This window comes from Narcine bancroftii, chromosome 1, assembly GCF_036971445.1.
Source record: "Narcine bancroftii isolate sNarBan1 chromosome 1, sNarBan1.hap1, whole genome shotgun sequence".
In the NCBI taxonomy this organism is placed as follows: domain Eukaryota; kingdom Metazoa; phylum Chordata; class Chondrichthyes; order Torpediniformes; family Narcinidae; genus Narcine; species Narcine bancroftii.
This window is the reverse complement of record NC_091469.1, coordinates 19347177-19359164: the sequence shown is the minus strand read 5'-3', so window position 1 is coordinate 19359164 and position 11988 is coordinate 19347177. Positions and strand designations below refer to the sequence as shown.

Here is an 11988-nt window from a genome sequence, read left to right as displayed (position 1 = left end):
TTTTTGTGTTTCTCGACTGAGACATTCCCAGACTGGAATTTGTCATCAAATTTACCCCACCACCATTTGGATGCACAATCATAAATATCCCAAACTTGCTTACTTTTATAGGGGAGGTGTAAATGCCTACAGTTCACCACAAAACTGCTTGTATTTTCAAGCAAATTTCAGTTCAAAACGTCTGCAGCAATTAGACAAAAACGTGATTCACTGTATTTTATTATTCATTACTCAGTGTGAACAAGGAAAACCCAGAACAAATACTGGCCTTGTCTGATGTTCAAGCTTAACTTTTCCCTTGAGGGTACGTTTCAACAGTTGCGTGCATGTTTGCCTGTGGGAGAGAGAGAAAGCTGAACTGAGGGAGGTCCATTCACACATCATTCAAATGTGTTTCCTGGTGGGTCAACCAAGGGACAGGATTGATGGCTTCTGTGGAGATGGCTGCAGGCTGGACCACACCACACTTCCAGACTGAGGAGGATAAATAGACTAATAAATCTGACCACAGTTTAAACAACTTTCATTTAGTGCTTAAACTCCTCAAATTAATAGAATTCATGTTATAATATTCAGCATTGGAAATAAATATAAAACAAAATAATGTTTTTATTCAACGACTAAATGGATATAATTTTAAAAAATAGATTAATTTTCATACCTTTAACAATTTTATGATTTTGGCACCTTCAATCATTTGTAGTTTAAAACTACAAAGATCTGAGAGCCATTTTTTTTTAACGAAAGGCCATTCTTGCTGGTCAGATAATTGAAAGTGGAGATTTCTTACCATTTTTTTTCCTCCTGTTTCAAAATTAGTTCAATGATCACTGAGATATATATGCATAGATTTTTATAAATGTCTCTAATTACATTGACAATGCAGCTTCTGAGACAGCAAAATAAATACATTTGGTTTACACCATATTGTATTTTTACATTTTGCATTAAATCCTGAGGTATATTTTATATAGAATTCTGCTTAACATGTGCAGCTTATAAGTAGTAAAAGTGTCCCATGCATGATGTCTGGGTCTTGAAGTGACAAGCATGATGAAACACATGAAGAGTCTCTTAAACCGCCTCTACTACTCTAAACTACTCAGGGACCAGCAAAGGATCTGTCTGCCCTATTGAAATGTCACATGTTTCACATCACTGTCCATGGCCTCGTGTACTATCCCACCAGGCCCATACCACATGTCTGTCCATGGCCTCATGTACTTTCCCATCAAGACACCCATAAATTGGAGGAATTTTTCACCTGAGCACTCTCCAGCCAGATGGCATTAACTTTGAATTCTCTGGTTTCTGCTAACCTCCTCTCCTCCTCCCCTCCCTTCTCTTCCCCCTTGCCAACTCTCCACCCCTTCCCTCTCTATTCACCTCACCATCCCTCCTCCCTTTGCTTGCTGCTGTGCCCACCCTCCCTTCTCCACCACACCTTCCCGCTTTACCCTTTTATTCAGATGCCTGCCAACATTTTTCCATACCTTCAAGCCCAAAATGTCAGCTATGTATTTTTATCTTTGCTATATAAAAGACAGTTTCACCTGCTGAGTTTCTCCAGCATTGAGTTTTTAATTCAACCATGGTGTCTCCAGATTTTCCTGTTTGCTATTGAAATGTCACTTTTTTTTTCTTGCACTAACTGCAACTCTGAATAATTATTTATCCTTCCTTTTATATTTTTCATCTCTTTTCCTTTCTTGACATATTGAAATAACTTAATGTAGATTGCTGTAGTTGGTGTATCTTATGTACCTCCTTGGCTGCAGCAAACAAGAATTTCAATGCATCTGCACATTGAACCTTTGTGCAACAATAGACTTTCGGGTCATTTAATCTCTTCTCAGACCTTGCTTAACTTGATTCAAACGAAGAGCATTTCTCCTCCAGAGATGACCAGGAAACCAGAGTGGAGGAGGTTGGTGAGAGAGAACATGAATAAAACTATTTAAAATGAGACTCATACAGATTAACTCTCTGACAACAGCTTCAGCATTGCCCCATTTGCCAAAGGACTACAGTATCAATAAGGGTCATGATTTATGGTGCATGCCATTTGGCATCATTTCACTTGTCTGATGTATTTTCTAGGTAACCAAGTCATGGATGATCTCCTGAAGTGTATTCCCATTAAACCACACCATCGATAGTATAATAAAAATCAGTTATGGAGTGTACAAAAATATTGCATGACCCAACAGAGTTTCTTGGCAAATTATGTAATTTATCCCAATGGCTGGTACTGCTAGTTGTAATAGGAAAGTAAGGAGACAGATCTTCTAGGTGGTACCAACCATTTTATTCTGAATTACTGGTGAATTGTTGTGAGTAAACAAGTTACTCCAAACATAGGACAGATTCACTTTATTGTTGTAGAAGGGGAGAATGAAGTTTTTCTGACAGGAAGCTCAATTTGGCAACATAGTTGTTTCAGCATCATCAAAGATGATAATCCAAATTGTATTGAAGAAATTCTCAGGATTATGTTAGTGAGTGAGTTCTATCGTTTTGCAGGGAGACCTATTGTAGGACTATAATAAGTGTTCAATATTGTTCTTATTTCCTTACTGATCATGCCCTTATGGGATTTCAATTCCACCAGCATATCGCTTTTCTCCCAATGATTGCTTCTCTTTTGTAAGTGCGGGGAAAAATAAAAAGGCCAGCTGCTACCCATTTCTATTTGATTCTCCTGGTGGGAGATCACTGCACAATTAATGGAAATATTTCTTCTTGAGGGATCATCTTGTCTCTGTGGAGTAGATAATCTTGCTGTAACCATTTTACTAAAGATGGGGGGATAGGGAAAATCATTTATGTTGTTTCTTCTTTAAGCATTTATCAGTGGTGTGTGTCCAGTGGTGGCAGCACTTCGGTAAAGTATGAACAAGAATACAATTTGTGCTTATTTCTGAACTCACTGAGAAAGAAAATTGATGCCATTGGATTTAAATAAGAGTAAATGTGGATTTTGTGAATTCATTTAACATACTGGAGGAGCACAGCTCGGTTGCAAGAAAGACAACACTGGTGGATTGAACAGGACCACCAAGATATTGCACAAAACAATTCAAAACAATATTTCTTGCTAAGTTACTACATCCTTTATGGATTGTTTTAGACTGACTGATATGTCTGGATAAAATTGCATACTGTCGGCAAAGGGCTAATTAAATAGAAATAAATGGATATCTAAGCATGATTACAAGGCAGTAATCTTATCAAGGGATTCAATTATGTCATAAACTGCAAGAGTAAATTCAACTGCTTTATAATCAACATCCCAGGCCTGAAATGAGATAGCAGTCTGGAAGCTTCTTCCATGCAAGATTATTGAATTTCCAGCTGCAGGCATCAGATATTGTCATCAACAGCCAATGCATCTGAGCATTCAATTAATGCAGTGGGTACACTGAAAGATTAACAGGCATGGTGTGACCATGTACATTAATCCAGTGATAATCCGCCACTGCTGCTCGCTGGGCAATAGAAGCATTATATAATTTTTTTTCACTTTTTGAAAGCAACAGTTCTTCAGCTATACAGTTAAGAACTATTCCATACCCTGGAGCATGCTCAGGAAGCCAAGGTTCACTAACACATTCCACAGTGTCATCTTTATAAGCTGCAACAGCTGCATTTGTTTTCACTCAATCTGACTTTTCTCTTAAGTGTAATAGGAAGGAGTTGAAATGGATGAACCCTTTTTTTAGAAAAAAATGCTGTGGCTCATTATGGGGGAACAGAAGGTGAAATATAAAAATTACTTTTCTAGAGGAAATATAATCCACTGTTCCTAGCTTTGAGGCAGTGTTATAGTGAAAATAAAGTCCAGGCTTTGTTCATGGACTTCTAAACTGGAATTAGGTTTCTTTTTTTTAAAGCAAACACAGAGAGTATTTTTGATAGCATAACAAGGCCATTAAATTCAAAGCTCAGTTGGGGGTTAGCCTAGACCCAGACAAAGGCTTAAGTTTCAGAGACAGATTGTTTAATTTAACTGTTAAGCTGCTATTGTAATATAATGACCAGGTCAGTTTAACCACTTCTCTCATCAGTCTTGGCTAATATGTTCTACATTAATCAAAGCATCATATTAGGTCACATTATAAATCCTAGCTCCCTCTGATGGTTTGGCAAATAAATGCACTGCCCTGTGTGTTATTGAGACCACTAACTGTATGGATCTGGTGATGGCTGCACTATCGATTTTGCCTCTTAAAGGCACCTTGACCATCTGATCAGAGAGGTAGTTGGGAGTATTTCTTGGAATATGCTATTGAGGATCTCACAATGGCTAACTGTGCTGGAGAGTGCACACAAAGGATTGTATACTGTACTGGTATTCTTGTTGGTGGAGATGAAATTTAGTGAAGATTGAATATGTCCTCAGAGAGGAGTTGGTGGTTGGTGTTGCAGGATTATTTGGGATGGCAAAAGAACTTTCCAACATGTTTTAAGGCAGCAAAAATAGAAGTAGAGACATGGTCAGATGACTGCGTATGTTTTATTCTCTCTTGCAAGTGACAATCTGGCAGGATAAGTACACAGCACCATGAGCATTACAGGAAGCCTGACCAAAGCAGTGACTAATGACAGCACACATATCAATTTGGGTACACTGTCCGTCAGCCTGGGGATATACCTCAACCGTAAGGAATTCCATTCCATTATCATCGATCTAGATCAGTGACGTAGTATCATATAGGATGCCACAGGGATAATTTAAGATGGTCTGTGAGTGGATTGAAACAAAGGTTTAGAGCCACTGATCTAGAACATGATCATATGCATTGTTTCTTACAGCTCAAAGTCTACTATTTTGACAATGTGCGACCTCAACAAAGATTGCATCAAGATCAAACCTAGGCCTCTGAAGTTGTGAGTCAACAGCATTAACTCAAATGCCAGTGAGGCAGCCACAAAGCATCATATGCACTAAGTTTGACACTAACGCACCATCCAAGAATGCAAGGACCAAGTTGATGACAATGAATGCTACTTCAGGATTCAAACTGTCATCAAATTGACAATTAATCTTGAAGAAGAATGATTTTGCTGCCTCAACCATTCTGGGATTCAATCATTCCCTCAATGTCAGTAAGATTAAGGACCTGGTCATAGACTCCTTTGTCCACATCAACAATACTAAGGTGGAGATAGTAAGCATCTTCATGTTCCCTTGAGTAAACATGTCCAGTGACCTCTCCTGATCTAGCTACATTAGCATGATGGCTGAGGAAACACATCCCTTTCCTTAAAAGCATCAGAAAATTTGGCATCCTTCAACAACTTCTACAAATGCACCATTGAAATGATATTGTCAGGGTGCATCACAGCTTGATAAGGGAACTACTCTGCCCAAGATTTCAAGAAATTACAGAGGACTATGAACATAGCCCAGACCATTATGCAAACCCACTCCCTTCCCTCAACTCCATCTACATTTGATGCTGCCTTGGAAAAGCAGCCAACATATTAAAAGTCTCATCCCACCCTTGTCATGCTCCCTTCAGCCTCTTACTGCTGGGAAGAAGATTTATGAGTGTGAGATGATATTTATGGAAAGCTTATTTCCCACAGCTATCAGTCTCCTGAATGAACCTCAGTCCAGTAAAATAATCTTACCTTTGCCTGTACTAACTGGTCTGCTTCTGTAATCCTGCAATCTGTACTGTGTTTTACTTGCTGTACTAAGTATGGGATGATGAGCTGGACTGCTTACAAAACACTTCAGTATATGTGATCATAAATTTGAACTTGGAGGAGTTCTGCGGTTCTCAGTAGCTCTCAAGATCTGCCGTGGTCTCCATGTGTTGTACCAGCTCACCATTCTAAGTGTTAGCCGTCAGTTTTACACTGAACTATTGAAACCAAGAGGATGAGATATAAGAGAAAACAATGAAGCTGAGGCATGGTAGAGCAACCTGTACTTCTCATTTCTGGATGGAACATCTGTTAGCATCTCAATTTAAAAAAAATCTGTCAGTACAATTATGTAATATTACATATTAATGACTTATTTTAGACATAAAGTATATCTTTCCCTTCATTCTTTCTTCCAAAACATAGGTGCCAAGCTCTATGTGGAATTCCTCTTTTTTCAAGATATTTAGATAGACAAGTCGGTAGCAAATGGGCAAGAAGGTCATCATCAATGTAATGGGCTGAAGGGCCTGTTTCTGTGCTGTTAAACTCGATGTTTTTTTTAAAATTTGAGTTACAAAGTACACACAACTGTTTAAGGATATTTGGTAGATGAAGCAGTGCTTACATAATTGTCCCTCAACATCATATTTGGAGCATGGACTTTGAAAGTTTGAAGTAACAAAGAAGGTACAGTACATCATAACTACAAACATAATGTCCATCCACTAAAATTAGATGGTAGTTTGGCTTGATTTAATAAATGCACATTATGATGTATCTTGTCAAAACATTCTTTTCTGTCCAAGAAGCTTCCATCAAGAATAGAGAAAGAGACAAGAGGTTAATTATTCAAAAGCATGAGTCATAATTAAACTCATAAATTAACCCAATTGCCTGTAGTTCTAATTTAATTAAAGCAAACCCATTAAATTACATAACCTCCTGTCTCTCCTAATGAAATAAGAGAAAGCTCTCTAAGGATCCAACCAAATTAAGAGCATTGAACTCAGCAAGTTATTTGTTTCTGAACAGTTTGAAATTTGCTTTAAAATACAATATATAAATCATCAGGTTTGACGTATCTGATTTTCAGGATTTCAGACAATTAACCCATGTGTACATCCTTGGGTATTCTCACATTTAAAGTCTTTGAAGCACATGGTCATTGGTTAACCGCAGTCACTTTGTAATAATCGCAGAGGGTAGAGGTGACAGCCATAGTACAGACAACACATATAATTTTTAAATGCTTTGGAATCAAACCATTTGATATTCTGCCAATACAGTTGAAGAAATGTTTGACCTTGAGCTCAGTTATATAATCATAGAAAATGAAGGAGAAGAAATTGGTCCTCAATGCTCAATGTATAAATATTATCCATTTGAAACCACATTTAATAGGAGTGTTTACATTTACAGAATAATTAATCAAATACCACCACCAATAATATTGATCATATCAGCCCTCAAATCTTTTTCACTTCCCTATTGCTAACTTGCCTTAGCCACCTGCAAGCTCTGGAATTCATTCCTTAAAGCACTCCTGCAATAATTTTAATTCACTAGCCTGATGTCCATTTGTGTGGATTAAATGCCATCTGAGATATTGCACCTCGAGACATTTTCTATGCGACAGAAGGTAAATAAGTGCAAAATGTTCTTTCAATGCAAGTCAATCCTCATGAGAGGATTTAGACAAGTCAGCTTAATGAAGTAAACTCAATGAATCACAAAAGACTAGACAACAGATGGTGACAGGAGAAGCAGGGACCATTAGATGCTTTAGCAGCAGGTCCAGGGGTTGGAAACCTCTGGCCCTTTCCCTACAAAAGGGCACTATTTGACTATTCTGCAAGGCATTCATTTATAAAGCTGCAAAATAATATCCTGTAAGACACCCTGCATCAGCATCCAGGCATCCCACATCTTTGAACTGTAACATGGGGGGGTGGGGGGGCACTTGTGATGAACTCAGATTCCACTTGTCGATGTCAATCCATCCTCCAGCAAAGTGCGGACTTGGATTTTTCTGGATCAGCACTCCTGAAAAATATACTTTTCAAAGATACGTGTTCAAGTTTCCTCAAAATGCAGGAAAGTTGTGGACTTCACTCCCCATTTTATCCAGGTGAGAAGAATGGATTGTGCATTTCATCAAATAACTTTCAGGAACCATATACAGAATATTCAAATTCAATTTCTATTTATTCCAATTCAAAATGAACTCCTTACATGAATATAGGCAAGTGTTTTTAGATGTAAAAGATAACCTGAAATAATGCTGCACTTCTTGATCGAGTGATCCAGTTCTCCATCTGATTCTCAGTGCTTTGCTTTTCAGTTTATGATGGAGAAAATATTTGTACTTGCCCAGAAATTGTAACCTTTCATGTATTAATACAAGTGTTTGTATTTTCTCCCTTTGTCTGTGTGGGTTGCCTCCAGGTGATCCAGTTTCCTCCCATATTCAAAAGATGTATAGGCTTAGTAGATTAATACACATGAGTGTATTTGGACAGCATTGGCTTGTGGGCCAGAAGGGCCTGTTACTATGCTGTATCTCTAAATTTATTTAAACAATCATTATCTTCAAAAGCGAGAATCAGTCCATTCCCTGACATCCACAAGTTGATATTGTCCATAAGTTGGAAGTTATACAAAAATCATTTGATATGGTAACCACACCTCCACATCATTCCAATGAATAGCATCAGAAGTACAAAAGGCTGATAAGAAAGAAAACTATTTCTGCCATTTATAAGCCCAAGTTTTTCATTTTAGCTATATCAACCTTTGTTCCATTGACTCTGTCTAAACTTCCCCTTGTCTCGAGAAAGCACTTTAAAGGACCCATACTGCCCAGGTCACAATCTCCACTCCCCCTTTCCTTTGGACAGAAAATAAACAAGCTTGTAAATACCAACTTCCAGATACAAAGACAGTTTCTTTCCTGCAGTTATCAGACTCTTAAACTGACCTTTCATTGTTGAAAGGTAATTCCCTTTCATTGTTTTAACTCCACTTTTCTATCTAATCTGCATTTTGTCTTTAATAGGATACATTGCCCTCTTGGACTTAATGCAACATTACACCTTGTGCTTTTGTTTTAGTCTTGCACCAGGTCCTATACTTAAGTGTGGGGTTCAGTTGCTTGGATAGAACACAAAACAAAATTTTTCACTGAATATAACTGCACTTATGTTGTGTTTGGACAGTATCAGGCTTGGTGAGTTGACAGCAAGACAAGTTTGGACACAAGTGTTACAATCACAGGTAACTTTAATGAACACACAGGAGACAAACAGGAGAACGTCAAATGATAGTCAATTACTATATCACTAAACAACTATATAGACATTCACATCAGACCCAGGTTGGACTCCGATACCAGTGCCCGTCTATCTGCTACACCAGTGGTTTTCAACCTTTTTCTTTCCACTGACATTCAACTTTAAGTATTCCCTATGGCATTGGTGTTCTGTGATTAGTAAGGGATTACTTAAGGTAGTATGTGAGTGAGAAGGGAAGGTTGAGATTCACTGCTCTAGACCCAATTGTAACTGAAATATTTTGCTTGAGAAAAATTGTCATTGGGCCATTTTCTTTGGAGTTATGAAACTGTGCACATAATGAGTCAATTAGGTACGATTAAAACAGTGGTTTTCAAACGTTTTCTTCCCACTCACCTACCACTTAAGCAATCCAGGGAAGGGGGAACTAGAGGGCATAGAATTAAGGTTAAAGGGGAGTGATTAAAAAATGGATCTGAGGGGTCCATTCACACAGAGGGTGGTGGGTATAAGAAATAGGAACAGGTAGAAATGTAACATTTAAAATGCATTTAGACAGATACATGGATAGGAAAGGATTTGAGGGCTATTGATTAGCTTGGGTAGACAAATTGGTTGGCATGAACAAGTTGATCCAAAGTGTCTGTTTCCATGCTATAAACCTCTAAGACTAATATCTAAGCATCTATCTAACTTCAAATGGCCAACCAAACTCTCAAACACTTGTCCTTATTCCTCTTCCCTAAAACTGCACACTCTTCTGGCTATTGAAATATGACAAGTGCACAGCAAAAGAATCACAGCCCCATTTCTCCTCTTGCAAGACAGGTAGCACACATATACCGATTCCAACTGGAGACTGGGAGTAGGCAACAATATATCTACCAGCTTAAAAGCTTTGAGGCTGAATTCTCAGTGAGTAGAGAGTGTTCTCATTTCCCCAAACTTGGAGATGTGTCTGGAGTCTGTACAGGCCCCTGAGAAGTTCCTGAGGCAAAGAAAGAGAAGTTGCTATGGCCTTCACTACCTTTTGCAGGGCAGCCTTGGGGAATAAAACCTGAAATAGATTACATGGAAAACTTTTCCAAATCGACAGAGTGGGGTGATGCTCTTTGTAGTCTTTAGCTCAAGCTAGGCTTTTGGGCCCTTTCTTCCCCTTCCAATTTAAAATGGAGGTCCAGTGGAACTGCACCAACATCTACATTTCTCACAGAGCCAGGATCCCCTTGAGTTTCAGGCACAGTTCATATGGACATAACTATGTTGTAGTCTATGCACGGGGGGCATGTGAAGAGAGATTAGAAAAGAGATTCTTTCTGCTGCTAAACAATACATATCCTTTGTCTGGCTAAAAGATGATATTAGTTATGCTGTCTCAGCAAATTTGTCAAGTCATGGTTATGGAAGGATTTCCATCACCCACAGCCTACACTTTTCTCTTTGACAGATACTTGTATTACATTCTTTACCCAGTTTTTATGTAGCTTGAACTCAGCTGAAAATTTATGCTGGTGAATCACAAATTAGAAGAATCACCAGAAATGCAGATGGTGGAATCTTGAGCAAACCATGAGAAGCTGGAGGATCTCAATAGGTCTGGCAACATTCATGGAGAGAAATGGGCAGTCAGTGTTTTTCGTTAGATCATGCAAAAGGATCCCCATCCAACATGTTGATTGTTCATTTTTCTCCACGAGTACTGCCCCACATTCTGATCCCTCCCACTTCTCAATGTTTATTCATGAATTTAGCTGCGCAAATTGGCACTTATGGATGCTATGGACCCAATTTTCAGCCAAAATTGCAACAGAGTATAAATATTTGTATATTATTCCACAGAAAGAGTTAAGTACATTAAATCTGTATTAGAGTCAGAATCATATGTATAGAAACAGGCATGTCAGCCCATTGCGTTTATGCCAACCATCAAGTTCCAATCCTAAACTAATCCATTTGATTCTCGCCAAATTTGTACCAGAGATTTTTCTCCACTCACCGACACACTAGAGGCAATGAGCAGTGATAAATTAACCTACCATCCTGTGTGTTTTTGGGATGTGGGAGGAAACCAGAGCATACAAGGAAAAACCATAGAGAGAATGTGCAAACTCCACAGAGACAGCACTGGAAGTCAAGATTAAACCCAAGCTCTAATGCTCTCTTTATGAAAAAGGCTTTTTGGCATAGCTCATTTTAAAACATTACTCTTTCCAGTTCCAGTTCCAATTTGACTGCAGACCTGGTGACTTTAACATGTTATATCAGAACCACAAAAACAAATGTATAGTTCCCAAGTGAAGCTGTCCCTTTAAGATAGTGTGGAGGAATGTGAGTTTCACCATGCGGTAAAAGGGTACAGAATGATACATTTGTAAAATAAAACTTTCACGGGGGAGTTCTATTTGTAGAAAAATCACAGATGTTTCCGAGCTTTTCAGCCAACAATTCAAGATAAAGCCTTGAAACTAGAAGTACATTAATTGTCTCTTATCTTGCAGGCAAAAGGAGTTCAAGACTTATCTTGTACAGAGTAAAGCCCTCATTTTCACTGCACCATGTAAATATTCAGACCGTGCTGCATAATGTCAGAACCCATTTCCTCAAAATGATGTCAATGTTTCCATATCTACTGAAATAATAGACATCGTAGTGTGAGATTCTTCAATTGAATTTCACTTTTTGCATAGATTGGTTTTATGTAAAGTTCTCTTCCAGTTAAATATTCTAATTAATGTTTTCTGTTCATGTTCACACTCTGTTCTTGTTGCTGAATGACTAGCCTAAAAGACAACAACAGGCGTTTCACTCCTGCTGGCTTTTGTGTTGCCTATGGCACAAGGAATAAACTGCATTTAATGATTTTTAAGAACGTTGTACTGAATATTGGAGGAGGAAACAAAACCAGCCTTCAACTACTTTGGCCTAAATTTATTTACCTTCAGCAGGGCTCTTAAGAGATCCCAAAAAAATACCTGAAGTGTATGACAATTTACCATCAGGAAGTCAATAGAAAGAGATAGAAATTCCCCAATGATTGGAG

At 38.2% G+C, this 11988-nt stretch overlaps 1 long non-coding RNA gene across 1 annotated transcript; it reads right to left on the bottom strand.

Annotated features, from left to right (window-relative positions):
- Positions 1 to 202: 202 nt before the first annotated feature.
- Positions 203 to 6392, bottom strand: LOC138763813 (uncharacterized). The gene is made up of 2 exons (XR_011357850.1): positions 6284 to 6392; positions 203 to 334 (listed from the first exon to the last, which is right to left on the bottom strand). It is a non-coding gene; the product is annotated as an uncharacterized lncRNA (long non-coding RNA).
- Between the last annotated feature and the right edge of the window lie 5596 nt (positions 6393 to 11988).